The following is a 16,296-nucleotide window of genomic DNA, read 5'->3' as shown; positions in this document are numbered from 1 at the left end:
AGGAAAATACCATAATTAAATTGTTGAAGTGGCTCTTATATGCATCTTTGTTGAATTAACGTAGAGCCCATATTGCCTTGTCTTCTCCTGTTTATTCAATGCTCGCAGATTCCAGCTTAGTCCAATGCACGTACACTCTTATTATTATTCACACCATTCGGTCATGCAAGTGAAAGGCAATTATGATGATATATGATGGACTGACTGAGATGAGAAAAGCTGGTATGAACTCGACCTCTTTTGTTTTTGTAAATATGATGAGTCCCTCGTTCTTGATTTAGCTTATTATGAATAAACATGTTTGCAATGACAATTGGAGATCATAGTTGCTTGTGCCATGCTTGATTAGCTATGAGTTATAATGATTTACCTTGTGTGCCAACATGCTATTGAGATGATTATGATGTGGTATGATGGGGTGGTATCCTCCTTTGAATGATTTAAGTGACTTGACTTGGCACATGTTCACGCATGTAGTTAAAACAAAATCAACATAGCCTTCACGATATTTATGTTCATGGTGGATTATATCCTACTCATGCTTGCATCCAATGTTTATTAATTTCAATGCATGTACATGGCTGTTGTCGCTCTCTAGTTGGTCGCTTCCCAGTCTTTTGCTAGCCTTCACCTGTACTAAGCGGGAATACTGCTTGTGCATCCAATCCCTTAAAACCCCAAAGTTATTCCAGATGAGTCCACTATACCTTCCTATATGCGGTATCTACCTGCCGTTCCAAGTAAATTTGTATGTGCCAAACTCTAAACCTTCAAATAAACATTCTGTTTTGTATGCTCGAATAGCTCATGTATCAACCAAGGCTGTCCTTATCTTCCGTGTTAGATGGGTTATTCTCAAGAGGAGTGGACTCCGCTCCTCACTCATGAGAAAATGGCTGGTCACCGGGATGCCCAGTCCCATACTTTATGCAAACTAAATCAAAATTAATTGCAAACAGAACTCCCCTTGGGACCTGATGTATGTTGGAGGCACTCGTTGTTTCGAGCAAGCCATGGATTGATGCTTGTTGGTGGAGGGGGAGTATAAACTTTACCATTCTATTTGGGAACCGCCTATAATGTGTTTAGCATGGAAGATATCGCCATCTCTTAGTTGTTACGTTGACAATGAAAGTATACCACTCAAAATACAATTTATCTCCATTTCAAAACCGAGCTCTGGCACCTCTACAAATCCCTGCTTCCCTCTGCGAAGGGCCTATCCATTTACTTTTATGTTGAGTAATCACCCTCTTATTAAAAATCACTAGCTGGAGAGTGCTATGTCTTGAGCTTGCGTTGGTTTTCCCCGAAGAGGAAGGGATGATGCAGCAGAGTAGCGTAAGTATTTCCCTCAGTTTTTGAGAACCAAGGTATCAATCCAGTAGGAGGCCACGCTCAAGTCCCTCGTACCTGCACAAAACGATAGCTACTCGCGACCAACGCGATTAGGGGTTGTCAATCCCTTCACGGTCACTTATGAGAGTGAGATCTGATAGATATAATATTTTTGGTATTTTTGGTATAAAGATGCAAAGTAAAAAGTAAAAGCAAAGTAAAAAGCAAAGCAAGATTAAAGTAATGGAGATTGATATGATGAGAATAGACCCGGGGGCTATAGGTTTCACTAGTGGCTTCTCTCAAGAGCATAAGTATTCTACAGTGGGTGAACAAATTACTGTTGAGCAATTGACAGAATTGAGCATAGTTATGAGAATATCTAGGCATGATCATGTATATAGGCATCACGTCCGTGACAAGTAGATCGAAACGATTCTGCATCTACTACTATTACTCCACTCATCGACCGCTATCCAGCATGCATCTAGAGTATTAAGTTAAAAACAAAGTAACACCTTAAGCAAGATGACATGATGTAGAGAGATAAATTCATGCAATATGAAATAAACCCCATCTTGTTATCCTCGATGGCAACGATGCAATACGTGCCTTGCTGCCCCTTCTGTCATTGGGTAAGGGCAGCGCAAGATCGAACCCAAAGCTAAGCACTTCTCCCATGGCAAGAACTACCAATCTAGTTGGCCAAACCAAACGGATAATTCGAAGAGACTTGCAAAGATAACCAATCATACATAAAAGAATTCAGAGACAATTCAAATATTATTCATAGATAGACTTGATCATAAACCCACAATTCATCGGTCTCAACAAACACACCGTAAAAAGAAGATTACATCGAATAGATCTCCACAAGAGAGGGGGAGAACTTTGTATTGAGATTCAAAGAGAGAGAAGAAGCCGTCTAGCTACTAACTATGGACCCGAAGGTCTGAGGTAAACTACTCACACTTCGTTGGAGAGGCTATGATGATGTAGAAGCCCTCCGTGATGACGGCCCTCTTCCGGCGGAGCTCCGGAACAGGTCCCAAGATGGGATCTCGTGGATACAGAAAGTTGCGGCGGTGGAATTAGGTTTTTGGCTCCTGTTCTGATCGTTTGGGGGTACGTGTGTATATATAGGAGGAAGAAGTATGCCGGAGGAGCAACGAGGGGCCCACGAGGCAGGGGGCGCGCCCTAGGGGGGGGGGCGCCCCCAGCCTCCTGACCGCCTCTTTTGTTCCTTGGAGTAGGGTCCAAGTCTCCTGGATCATGTTCGGTGAGAAAATCACGTTCCTGAAGAATTTATTCCGTTTGGACTCCATTTGATATTCCGTTTCTTCGAAACACTGAAATAGGCAAAAAAAAACAACAATTCTGGGCTGGGCTTCCGGTTAATAGGTTAGTCCCAAAAATAATATAAAAGTGGAAAATAAAGCCCAATATAGTCCAAAACAGTAGATAATATAGCATGGAGCAATCAAAAATTATAGATACGTTGGAGACGTATCAGAGAGCACAACCGTCATTTGCATTCATCACTGTTAATTTATATTGGGTGTGACTATGATTGGATCTCTTTTACCATGAATTACAATGTCTAGTCAGTCCTTGATCTTTAAAGGTGCTCTACATTTATATTTTGCGGTCTCAGAAAGGGCTAGCGAGATACCATCTTGTTATATCATATTGTGATTGTTTTGAGAAAGTGTTGTCATCCGAGATTTATTATTATGGCTTGCTAGTTGAATATGCTATTGATATGAGTAATTATGAGACCTGAGAATTATTGCAAATGTGGTTAGTTATGATCTATGCTGAAAACTTGAATGCTGGCTTGACATAGTTACAACAACAAGAGCAAACAGAGTTTGTAAAAGTTTTTCTTTCTTTCTTTCAGTTTGTCAACTGAATTGCTTGAGGACAAGCAAGGGTTTAAGCTTGGGGGAGTTGATACGTCTCCATCGTATCTACTTTTCCAAACACTTTTGCCCTTGTTTTGGACTCTAACTTGTATGATTTGAATGGAACTAACCCGGACTGACGCTGTTTTCAGCAGAATTGCCATGGTGTTGTTTTATGTGCAGAAAACAAATATTCTCGGAATGACCTGAAACTCCACGGAACATCTTAGAAAAAATAATAAAAAATCCTCGTCAAAGATGAAGACCAGGGGGCCCACACCCTTCTCACGAGGGTGGGGGGCGCCCCCCCTAGGGTGCGCCTCCCTACCTCGTGGGCCCCCTGGATGCCTTTCCACGCCAACTCCAACTCTATATATTCGCTTTCGGAGAGAAAAAATCAGAGAGAAGAAATCATCACGTTTTACGATACAGAGCCGCCGCCAAGCCCTAAAACCTCTCGGGAGGGCTGATCTGGAGTCCGTTCGGGGCTCCGGAGAGGGGGATTCATCGCCGTCGTCATCATCAACCATCCTCCATCACCAATTTCATGATGCTCACCGCCGTGCGTGAGTAATTCCACCGTAGGCTGATAACCCACAAGTATAGGGGATCGCAATAGTTTTCGATAAGTAAGAGTGTCGAACCCAACGAGGAGCTAAAGGTAGAACAAATATTCCCTCAAGTTCTATCGACCACCGATACAACTCTACGCACGCTTGACGTTCGCTTTACCTAGAACAAGTATGAAACTAGAAGTACTTTGTAAGTGTTGTTGGATAGGTTTGCAAGATAATAAAGAGTACGTAAATAAAAAGTAGGGGCTGTTTAGATAAATAAACAATAAAGTAAATATAGCGAGTGTGGAAAAGTGGTGGTAGGAGTTGCGGAATTGCCCCTAAGCAATTGACTACTTTACTAGACCGATAGCAAGTATTATGTGGGAGAGGCCACTGCTAGCATGTCATCCCTTACTTGGAATTCTATGCACTTATGATTGAAACTATTAGCAAGCATCTGCAACTACTAATTTTTATTAAGGTAAAACCCAACCATAGCATTAAGATATATTGGTCCCCCTTCAATCCCATATGCATCAATTTCTATGCTAGGTTAAAGCTTCTGTCACTCTTGCCCTCCAATACATAGTCCTATCAACATACAACTAACCCTAGGGTGATCCACGCGCACAATCATATGATGGGCACCAAAGGACAACAACATAACCACAAGCAAATTAAATCAATCATAGCAATTCATCAACCACCGATAGGACAACGAAAATCTACTCAGACATCATAGGATGGCAACACATCATTGGATAATAATATGAAGCATAAAGAACCATGTTCAAGTAGTGAGTACAATGGGTTGCGGGAGAGTGGACGCTGTAGATAGAGGGGGAAGGTGATGGAGATGTTGGTGAAGATGGCGGAGGTGTTGGTGTAGATCGCGGTGATGATGATGGCCCCCGGTGGCACTCCGGTGCCATCGGAAGCGAGGATGAGAGAGCCCCCCTCCTTCTTCTTATTCCTTGACCTCCTCCCTAGATGGGAGAAGGGTTTCCCCTCTGGTCCATGGCCTCCATGGCACGGGAGGGGTGAGAGCCCCTTCGAGATTGGATCTGTCTCTCTGTTTTTGCGTTCTCAGATTCTTCCCTTTCACCGTTTCTTATATTCCCGGAGATCCGTAACTCCGATTGGGCTAAAATTTTGACATGATCTCTATCCGGAAATTAGCTTTCTTGCAGCGAAATAAGGGCATCAACCGCCTTACGGGGTGGCCACGAGGGTCAGGGGCGCGCCTGTCTCCCCAGGGCGCCCCCTACCTCATGGGCCCCTTGAGCATCGTCTCGCGTGGATTCTTCTTCCCAAAAATCATATATATTCCAAAAAAAATCTCCATCAATTTTTATCCCGTTTGGACTCCGTTTGATATGGATATTCCACGAAACAAAAAACATGCAACAAACAGGAACTGGCACTGGGCACTAGATCAATATGTTAGTCCCAAAAATAGTATAAAAAGTTGCCAAAAGTATATGAAAGTTGAATAATATTGGCATGTAACAATCAAAAATTATAGATACGATGGAGACGTATCAGCATCCCCAAGCTTAATTCCTGCTCGTCCTCGAGTAGGTAAATGATAAAAAAGATAATTTTTGATGTGGAATGCTATCTAGCATAATCTTAATCACATATGTAATCATGGCATGAATATTAAGACACGAGTGATTCAAAGCAATAGTCTATCATTTGACATAAAAACAATAATACTTCAAGCCTACTAATAAAGCAATCATGTCTTTTCAAAATAACATGGCCAAAGAAAGTTATCCCTACAAAATCATATAGTCTGGCTATGCTCCATCTTCACCACACAAAATATTCACATCATGCACAACCCAATGACAAGCCAAGCAATTGTTTCATACTTTTGACGTTCTCAATCCTTTTCCACTTCACGCAATACGTGAGCGTGAGCCATGGACATAGCACTATAGGTGGAATAGAATATGATGGTGGAGAAGACAAAAAGGAGAAGATAGTCTCACATCAACTAGGCGTATCAACGGGCTATGAAGATGCCCATCAATAGATATCAATGTGAGTGAGTAGGGATTGCCATACAATGGATGCACTAGAGCTATAAGTTTATGAAAGCTCCAACTGAAACTAAGTGGGTGTGCATCCAACTTGCTTGCTCATGAAGACCTCGGGCATTTGAGGAAGCCCATCATCGAAATATACAAGCCAAGCTCTATAATGAAAATTCCCACTAGTATATGAAAGTGATAACTCAAGAGACTCTCTATATGAAGAACATGGTGCTATTTTGAAGCACAAGTGTGGGAAAAGGATAGTAGCACTGCCCCTTCTCTCTTTTTCTCTCATTTTTATTTTATTTTTTATTTTTTGGTGGGCTTCTTTGGCCTCTTTTTTTATTTGGGCTTTTTTGGCCTCTTTTATTTTTTTTGTAAAGTCTGAAGTCTCATCCCGACTTATGGGGGAATCATAGTCTCCATCATCCTTTCCTCACTAGGGCAATGCTCTAACAATGATGATCATCACACTTTTATTTACTTACAACTCGATATTACAACTCGATACTAGAACAAAGATATGAATCTATATGGATGCCTCCGCCGGTGTACCGGGATGTGCAATGATCTAGCGTAGCAATGATATCAAAAAACAGACAAGCCATGAAAACATCATGCTAGCTATCTTACGATCATGCAAAGCAATATGACAATGAATGCTCAAGTCCTGTATATGATGATGATGGAAGTTGCATGGCAATATATCTCGGAATGGCTATGGAAATGCCATGATAGGTAGATATGGTGGCCGTTTTGAGGAAGGTATATTGTGGGTTTATGGTACCGGCGAAAGTTGCGCGGTACTAGAGAGGCTAGCAATGATGGGAGGGTGAGAGTGCGTATAATCCATGGACTCAACATTAGTCATAAAGAACTCACATATTTATTGCAAAAATCTATTAGTCATCGAAACAAAGTACTACGCGCATGCTCCTAGGGGGATAGATTGGTAGGAAAAGACCATCGCTCGTCCCCGACCGCCACTCATAAGGAAGGCAATCAATAAATACCTCATGCTCCAACTTCGTTACATAACGGTTCACTATACATGCATGCTACGGGAATCACAAACCTCAACACAAGTATTTCTACAATCCACAACTACCCACTAGCATGACTCTAATATCACCATCTTTATATCGCAAAACTATTGCAAGGAATCAAACACATCATATTCAGTGATCTACAAGTTTTATGTAGGATTTTATGACTAACCATGTGAATGACCAGTTCCTGTCATCTCTCCAAATAGATATAAGTGAAGCAAGAGAGTTTAATTCTTTCTACAAAAGATATGCCCGTGCTCTAACAAATCTAAGTGAAGCAAAAGAGAATTCTTCAAATGGCGGTTTTCTATGTAAAGAGAAACAGGCAATCCAAACTTCAAATGATATAAGCGAAGCACATGAAGCATTCTATAAAGCCATACTCAAAAGATATAAGTGAAGTGTAAAGAGCATTCTATAAATCAACCAAGTACTATCTCATACCAGCATGGTGCATAAAAAGAAAAATAAAAACCTAAATGCAAAAGACGTTCCAAGACTTGCACATATCGCATGAACGAAACAAATCCGAAAACATACTGATATTTGTTGAAGAAAGAGGGGATGCCTTCCCAGCATCCCCAAGCTTAGACGCTTGAGTCTCCTTAAATATTTACTTGGGGTGCCTCGGGCATCCCCAAGCTTGAGATCTTGCCTCTCTTCCTTCTTCTCACATCGAAACCTTCTCAATCATCGAACACTTCATCCACACAAAACTTCAACAGAAAACTCGGTAAGATCCGTTAGTATAATGAACCAAATCACTACTCTAAGTACTGTTGCAAACCAATTCATATTTTGTTTTTTCATTGTGTCTACTGTAATATAACTTTTTCATGGCTTAATCCACTGATATAAATTGATAGGTTCATCAAAACAAGCAAACTATGCATCAAAAACAGAATCTGTCTAAAACAGAACAGTCTGTAATAATATGAACATTCACCATACTTATGATACTTGAAAAATTCTACAAAAATTAGGAAACATAAAAAATTTGTATAGGAACACAGTGCAAAAATAATCAGAACCATTTGACATTCCAGCTAAAAATGTAAAATCACGCACTACAGCCAAAGTTTCTGTCCTGCACCGTACAAACCATCAAACAAATGTAAACATCCTAAAGGCAAACCTTGGCACATTATTTTTATTATACAATGGAATTGTACAAGGGGATAATTATTTTTATTGAAAAGTGTCTGTAATCAAGATTCACAAAGTTTCCGTGAGCATGAACAAAGTCCAAGGCTAGCTCCCACTTCAACAATGCTTGTCTCTTTCACTTTCACTTTCCTTTTTGAAAAAGTTTTGGGTTCCCCTCTTTATTTTTGTTGTTTTTAAACTATATGCAAGCACTTAATAGAAATAAATGACTCTCTAAAACTTCCGGGTTGTCTCCCTGGAAGCGCTTTCTTTAAAGCCATTAAGCTAGGCATATAGTGCTCAAGTAGTGAACCCACCCGGATCCCAAGGTATATGAAAGCCAATTTTAATTAACAATGATTTGTAATTTAGTAGTGAGTACAAAGCAACATATATCAAGCAATGACGAAGTCTAACGCTCTTCCTATGCATCAGCATGTCATAAAAGAACAATTCATGCACACCTAGTAAAGGCCAATGCATAGTACAAACAGTTTCTTGCAATTTTATCATGTTGGAAACATAGAGAGGTGGAGATATAGTTCCTCTCTCATAATAATTGCAAGTGGGAGCAGAAAGCACATGCATATTATATTTGTTGAAATCATCATGTGCAACGATAAAAGGCAACCCATCAATATAATCCTTAATAAGTGCAAACTTCTCCGATATAGTATAATCGAGAGAATTCAAAAAGATAATAGGACTATCATGCGTGGGTGCAATAGAAACAATTTCATGTTTAACATAAGGAACTATAGCAAGTTCATCTCCATAAGCATAATTTATATTGGCATCTTGGCCACAAGCATAGCAAGCATCATCAAAAAGGGATATTTCAAAAGAATCAACGGGATCATAGCAATCATCCTTCGGTAAGCACGAAGGGAATTTAAACAATGTATGAGTTGAAGAGTTACTCTCATTAGAAGGTGGGCACGGGTAGCTAATCCGCTCTTCCTCCTTTTGTTCTTCGCTCTCCTCCTCATCTTTTTCATCCAATGAGCTCACAGTTTCATCAATTTCTTCTTCCATAGACTCCTGCAAAATATTAGTCTCTTCTTGGACATCGGAGTAGTCCTCAATATATAGTTTAACATAAGCATTAGAAGCATAATTCCCATAACAATATTCAAGTATGGCAAAAAATTTAGATTTGTGAAGAGTATCATCATACTTTTCAATCAAAGAAGCAATTTCAGAAGCACCCTTAAAAGCAACAAATTCTTCAATTTGTTGAACATCATAGTAATTATAAACACCCTTAGCATACGAAGATACGATTCCATTATTACTAAACTCACATTGATAGGGAAGGTGTTTCTTAGGGTTTTCAGAACAACAAGTAAAATCATATATTTCACATAAATTCCAAGCATAGCATTGCAAAAGTTGAATTTGACTCCATAATAGTTTCCCTTTTTCAGATATACGGTGTCACACATAACAAGCATGCTCATCTAAAGATTTGCCCTCAACTAAGCTAGTTGGGGTTTCGGCACGAGCACAAAGGGATCGAAGATGATCCAAGTAAAAATCTTCAGCAGTGTGATAGATTTTGAGTGGTTCTTCAACCATTGGTTCAGTAGGTACAACTAATTTTTTTGGTATTTTGCGTTTCCTACCCATAACTACAGGTAGAAAACAACTAAGAACAGAAAATAAAAATTACTTAGTGATAAAGCAAACAAGCACACACGAGAATATTCACCCCACGCTATTGCTCCCCGGCAACGGCGCTAGAAAAAGGTCTTGATAACCCACAAGTATAGGGGATCGCAACAGTTTTCGATAAGTAAGAGTGTCGAACCCAACGAGGAGCTAAAGGTAGAACAAATATTCCCTCAAGTTCTATCGACCACCGATACAACTCTACACACGCTTGACGTTCGCTTTACCTAGAACAAGTATGAAACTAGAAGTACTTTGTAAGTGTTGTTGGATAGGTTTGCAAGATAATAAAGAGTACGTAAATAAAAAGTAAGGGCTGTTTAGATAAAGAAACAATAAAGTAAATATAGCGAGTGTGGAAAAGTGGTGGTAGGAGTTGCGGAATTGCCCCTAAGCAATTGACTACTTTACTAGACCGGTAGCAAGTATTATGTGGGAGAGGCCACTGCTAGCATGTCATCCCTTACTTGGAATTCTATGCACTTATGATTGAAACTATTAGCAAGCATCTGCAACTACTAATGTTTATTAAGGTAAAACTCAACCATAGCATTAAGATATATTGGTCCCCCTTCAATCCCATATGCATCAATTTCTATGCTAGGTTGAAGCTTCTGTCACTCTTGCCCTCCAATACATAGTCCTATCAACATACAACTAACCCTAGGGTGTGATCCACGCGCACAATCATATGATGGGCACCAAAGGACAACAACATAACCACAAGCAAATTAAATCAATCATAGCAATTCATCAACCACCGATAGGACAACGAAAATCTACTCAGACATCATAGGATGGCAACACATCATTGGATAATAATATGAAGCATAAAGAACCATGTTCAAGTAGAGAGTACAACGGGTTGCGGGAGAGTGGACACTGTAGATAGAGGGGGGAAGGTGATGGAGATGTTGGTGAAGATGGTGGAGGTGTTGGTGTAGATCGCGGTGATGATGATGGCCCCCGGTGGCACTCCGGTGCCACCGGAAGCGAGGGGGAGAGAGCCCCCCTCCTTCTTATTATTCCTTGACCTCCTCCCTAGATGGGAGAAGGGTTTCCCCTCTGGTCCATGGCCTCCATGGCACGGGAGGGGCGAGAGCCCCTCCGAGATTGGATCTGTCTCTCTGTCTCTCTCTGTTTCTGTGTTCTCAGATTTGTCCCTTTCACCGTTTCTTATATTCCCGGAGATCGATAACTCCGATTGGGCTGAAATTTTGACACGATCTCTATCTGGAAATTAGCTTTCTTGCGGCGAAAGAAGGGCATCAACCGCCTGATGGTGTGGCCACGAGGGTCAGGGGCGCGCCTGCCTCCCAGGGCGCGCCCCCCTACCTCGTGGGCCCCTCGAGCATCGTCTCGCGTGGATTCTTCTTCCCAAAAATCATATATATTCCAAAAAAATCTCCGTAAGTTTTTATCCCGTTTGGACTCCGTTTGATATGGATATTCTGCGAAACAAAAAACATGCAACAAACAGGAACTGGCACTGGGCACTGGATCAATATGTTAGTCCCAAAAGTAGTATAAAAAGTTGCCAAAAGTATATGAAAGTTGAATAATATTGGCATTGAACAATCAAAAATTATATATATGATGGAGACGTATCATAGGCTTGCCGGACGGTGATGGGGTGGATGAGATTTATCATGTAATCGAGTTAGTTTTGTTAGGGTTTGATCCCTAGTATCCATTATGTTCTGAGATTGATGTTGCTATGATTTCGCTATGCTTAATGCTTGTCACTAGGGCCAAAGTGCCATGATTTCGGACCTGAATCTATTATGTTTTTCTGAATATATGTGAGGACTTGATCCTATCTTGCAAGTCTATAGTCACCTAGTATGTGTTATGATCCGGCAACCCTGAAGTGACAATAATCGGAACCACTCCCGGTGATAACCATAGTTTGAGGAGTTCGTGTATTCACTATGTGCAAATGCTTTGTTCCGGTTCTCTATTAAAAGGAGGCCTTAATATCCCTTAGTTTCCAACAGGACCCCGCTGCCACGGGAGGGTAGGACAAAAGATGTCATGCAAGTTCTTTTCCATAAGCACGTATGACTATATACGGAATACATGCCTACATTACATTGATGAATTGGAGCTAGTTCTGTGTCACCCTATGTTATGACTGTTACATGATGAACCGCATCCGGCATAATTACCCATCACTGATCCGGTGCCTACGAGTTTTCCATATACTGGTTTACGCTTATTTACTTTCCCGCTGCTACTGTTACAATCACTACAAAATACCAAAAAATTTACTTTTGCTATCTTTACTTTTGTTTCCGCTACCACCACTATCATATTACTGTGCTACTAAACACTTTGCTGCAGATACTAAGTTTCCAAGTGTGGTTGAATTGACAACTCAGCTGCTAATACTTGAGAATATTCTTTGGCTCCCTTTGTGTCGAATCAATAAATTTGGGTTGAATACTCTACCCTCAAAAGCTGTTGCGATCCCCTATACTTGTGGGTTATCAATCCGCAACTATGAGAAAATTATTAATAATAAATTCTAACCATAGCATTAAACTTTTGCATCCAATCATTAAGAATAAATTCTAACCATAGCATTAATATTACAAAATAGCGCATAAACTGGGGTTTAAGTTTCTGTCACTCTCGCAACCCATTATCTAATTGCTACTCCATAATGCATTTCCTTAGGCCCAAATATGGTGAAGTGTCGTGTAGTCGACATTCACATGACACCACTAAGGAATCACAACATACATACTATCAAAATATCAAACACATATCAAATTCACATGATTACTTGCAACATGATTTCTCCCGTGACCTCAAGAACAAAGGTAACTACTCACAAACAATAAACATGCTCATGATCAGAGGGGTATTAAATGGCATAATGGATTTGAACATATAATCTTCCACCAAATAAACCATATAGTAATCAACTACAAGATTTAATCAACACTACTAGTCACCCACAAGTACCAATCTATAGTTCCGTTAACAAGATTGAACACAAGAGGTGTAACACCAACGATGCGGCTATATCTCCCACGTGTCGAAGCACGACTTAGAGGCATAACCGCATTGTAGGCATGTCGCAAGAGGGGTAATCTTTACACATCCCATGTACTGAATAAGAAAGAGATAAAGAGTTGGCTTACAATTGCCACTTCACACAATACATGAATATAGCATTACATCATCCAGAATACACTCAAGGTCCGACTACGGAACAAAAATAAAAGAAGACCACCCCTAATGCTAGATCCCCGATCGCCCCGACTGGGCTCCACTACTGAACAACTGGAATCGAAACAACACAACAAACACGATCTTCATCGAGCTCCTCCTTGAGCTTAGTTGCGTCACCTGCACGGTATCAAAGGCACCTGCAACTGGTTTTGGAAGTAATCTGTGAGTCACGGGGCCTCAGCAATCTCACACCCTCGCGGTCAAGACTATTTAAGCTTATGGGTAGGGAAAATGTATGAGGTGGAGCTGCAGCAAGCACTAGCATATATGGTGGCTAACATATGCAAAAGAGAGCGAGAAGAGAAGGCAAAGCACGGTCGTGAACTAGAAGTGATCAAGAAGTGATCCTGAAACTACTTACGTTCAAGCAAAACACAAGAACCGTGTTCACTTCCCGGACTCCGCTGAGAAGAGACCATCACGGCTACACACGCGGTTGATGCATTTTAATTAAGTTAAGTGTCAAGTTCTCTACAACCGGACATTAACAAATTCCCATTTGCCCATAACCACGGGCACAACTTTCAAAAGTTCAAATCCCTGCAGGGGTGTCCCAACTTAGCCCATCACAAGCTCTCATGGTCAACGAAGGATATTCCTTCTCCCAGGAAGACCTGATCAGACTCGGAATCCCAGTTACAAGACATTTCGACAATGGTAAAACAAGACCAGCAAAGCTGCCCGGATGTGCCGACAAATCCCGGTAGGAGTTGCACATATCTCGTTCTCAGGGCACACCGGATGAGCGCACCGTACAGCTAAAACCAAACCTCGAGTTTCCCCGAGGGGGCGCTGCAAAGGACTCTAGTTTGGACCAACCCTCACAGGAGCACTGGCCCGGGGGGGGGGGGTTAAAATAAAGATGACCCTCGGGCTCCAAAAACCCAAGGGAAAAATGCTAGGTTGTTATCGCAAATGTAAAACCAAGGTTGGGCCTTGTTGGAGGAGTTTTATTCAAGGCGAACTGTCAAGGGGTTCCCATTATAACCCAACCGCGTAAGGAACGCAAAATCAAGGAACATAACACCGGTATGACGGAAACTAGGGCGGTAAGAGTGAAACAAAAAACCAGGCATAAGGCCGAGCCTTCCACCCTTTACCAAGTATGTAGATGCATTAATTAAATAAGAGATATTGTGATATCCCAGCATATCCATGTTCCAACAAGGAACAAACTCCATCTTCACCTGCAACTAACAACGCTATAAGAGGGGCTGAGCAAAGTGGTAACATAGCCAAACAACGGTTTGCTAGGACAAGGTGGGTTAGAGGCTTGACATGGCAATATGGGAGGCATGATATAGCAAGTGGTAGGTATCGCGGCATAGCAATAGAGCGAGCAACTAGCAAGCAAAGATAGAAGTGATTTCGGGGGTATGGTCATCTTGCCTGCAAAGTTCTCCAAGAAGACGAAAGTTTGATCCTCGTAAACGTACTCAACGGGTACCTCGATCACGAACTCGTATCTCGGCTCTACCCAAAGCAATAACACAAGAAAAGGAAACCACAATCAACCACGGTGCAATGCACAAGCAACATGATGCAAAACATGGCATGACATGCGGGATGTGATATGCAAAGCATATGCGAGCTCCGGAAGGAAAAGATTGAACTAGGCCTCAACTTGGAAAACCAATAGTGCCGCTGAAAAGATGAGTTGATTTCGGTCGAAATCGATATAAAGATCACCGGAATCGGACGCACGGTTTGCAAATGGCAAGCAAAAGAATAATGGCACTATTCTGCGATTAACAGCACGATGCCATCTAAAATGCATCAAGAAAAAAATAAGCTACTGCACTCTAACATAGCAACAAAGCACATGGAAGTGATCCACTCAATATGCTTGACAAAATATGAACACTGAGCTATGGCTAAATCACACAAGAGCAGGTTCAAACAAGCATGGCAAAAGGGCAAAAGATATCAACATCACAAACTTAGTGAAAATAACATGTCAGGATTTAACATCAGGAAGCAATGTTTAGAGCAAGTTAACAACATGCTACAGGAACATATCATGGCAAAGCAAGGCATGGCATGAAACTAATCAAAACATATAACAAAAGTCCCTTACTGACCATAAGCCAAAAAGGATCAGAAGATATGATGGCACCCATGTAAACATAGCAAGTCTCGTTAACAGATTCAGACTTAGCAGAAAACTGGACATGGCATAAACAGAATTATGAAGGCATGTTTGCGAGCTCGATGCACTCAACACAAGGCATTTCATGAGAAGCTAAGCATACACCCAGCAAGAAGACATGATCAAGAAGCTATACATGGCAAGAACAATCTCATAGCATGCAAGGATCAACAACAACAACCTCGGCAAAATTAATTAACACATAAACAATCAGCCAGGAACATTTTATAGCAAAAGTAGAGCAAGACTGAGTCATGCTAGGGTACCCCATAATTGCAAAAAATGCATGGGTGGATAGAACATAACAATATCTCAAAATGATCCTTACTGAACATGCTCAAAAGAGGCATGGATCACTCTGTAGCAACATGAATACATGGCATAAAAATAACATCAGGGAAATGACTTAGAAGAATTCTAAGTCCCTGAAATCAGCAACATCACGAGAGCTACTTTGCATGCTTGTGCTAGTCACCACATTGATCACAAAAATACATGGCATACACCCCTGTAAAGATGGCATGACATAGCCCAAAACACATGTAGGGCTCAAGTTCATAGGAGGCACACATTACTCATGGCAAAAATGACAAATGTCCATAATCTGTTAAGAAACAGAAACTAACATTTTATAGCACTCTTGCAACAACATTTAGGCCATAAAGATGGACTCAAACAAGCATGGTGCAATGGAACAAAATGAAGAGGACAATCAGATGACCATTTTGATATCTCATGCATGCAAAACGGAGCAGCGAGCACAACGTTATGAGATGATGAAGGAGGCATAAAAATAATGCAGATCTGGGACTTAGTGGAAATTATACCCCTCCGAGAAGTCAACGGGATGGAGCGGCGCGGGACGAAGGGATCCGGGTCGGAGGACGCGCCGTTTGGATTGGGGTACGGGTGGATCTCATCCACCCGCGGTGGATCCGGCCGGTGCGGGCTCCGGCGAGGAGAGCGGCGAACTCCGGCGATGTGGCAACGTGGCGGCGCCGGAGGGTGGTCGGGGAGGTCGGGGCCGGGCGGATCCGGCCATGCCTCGCCATATCCGGCCGGTCTCCGGTGAAGGGCGACGCGGGGAACGCGGGGCAGGGCGGCCGGCGAACTTCGGGCGACACGAGTGGGCGACGAGCGGCGCGGCAAAAGACGGCGGCGGCGCACAGCGAGCGAGGCGGCGGCGGCGAGGCGCACGAC

At 41.8% G+C, this 16,296-nt stretch overlaps 1 pseudogene; it reads left to right on the top strand.

Annotated features, from left to right (window-relative positions):
• Positions 1–16,296, top strand: part of LOC119333856 — a 37,981-nt pseudogene that overhangs the window by 9,877 nt on the left and 11,808 nt on the right.

This window comes from Triticum dicoccoides, chromosome 7A (assembly GCF_002162155.2).
Source record: "Triticum dicoccoides isolate Atlit2015 ecotype Zavitan chromosome 7A, WEW_v2.0, whole genome shotgun sequence".
Taxonomy (NCBI): domain Eukaryota; kingdom Viridiplantae; phylum Streptophyta; class Magnoliopsida; order Poales; family Poaceae; genus Triticum; species Triticum dicoccoides.
This window is presented reverse-complemented; position numbering and strand designations above follow the sequence as displayed.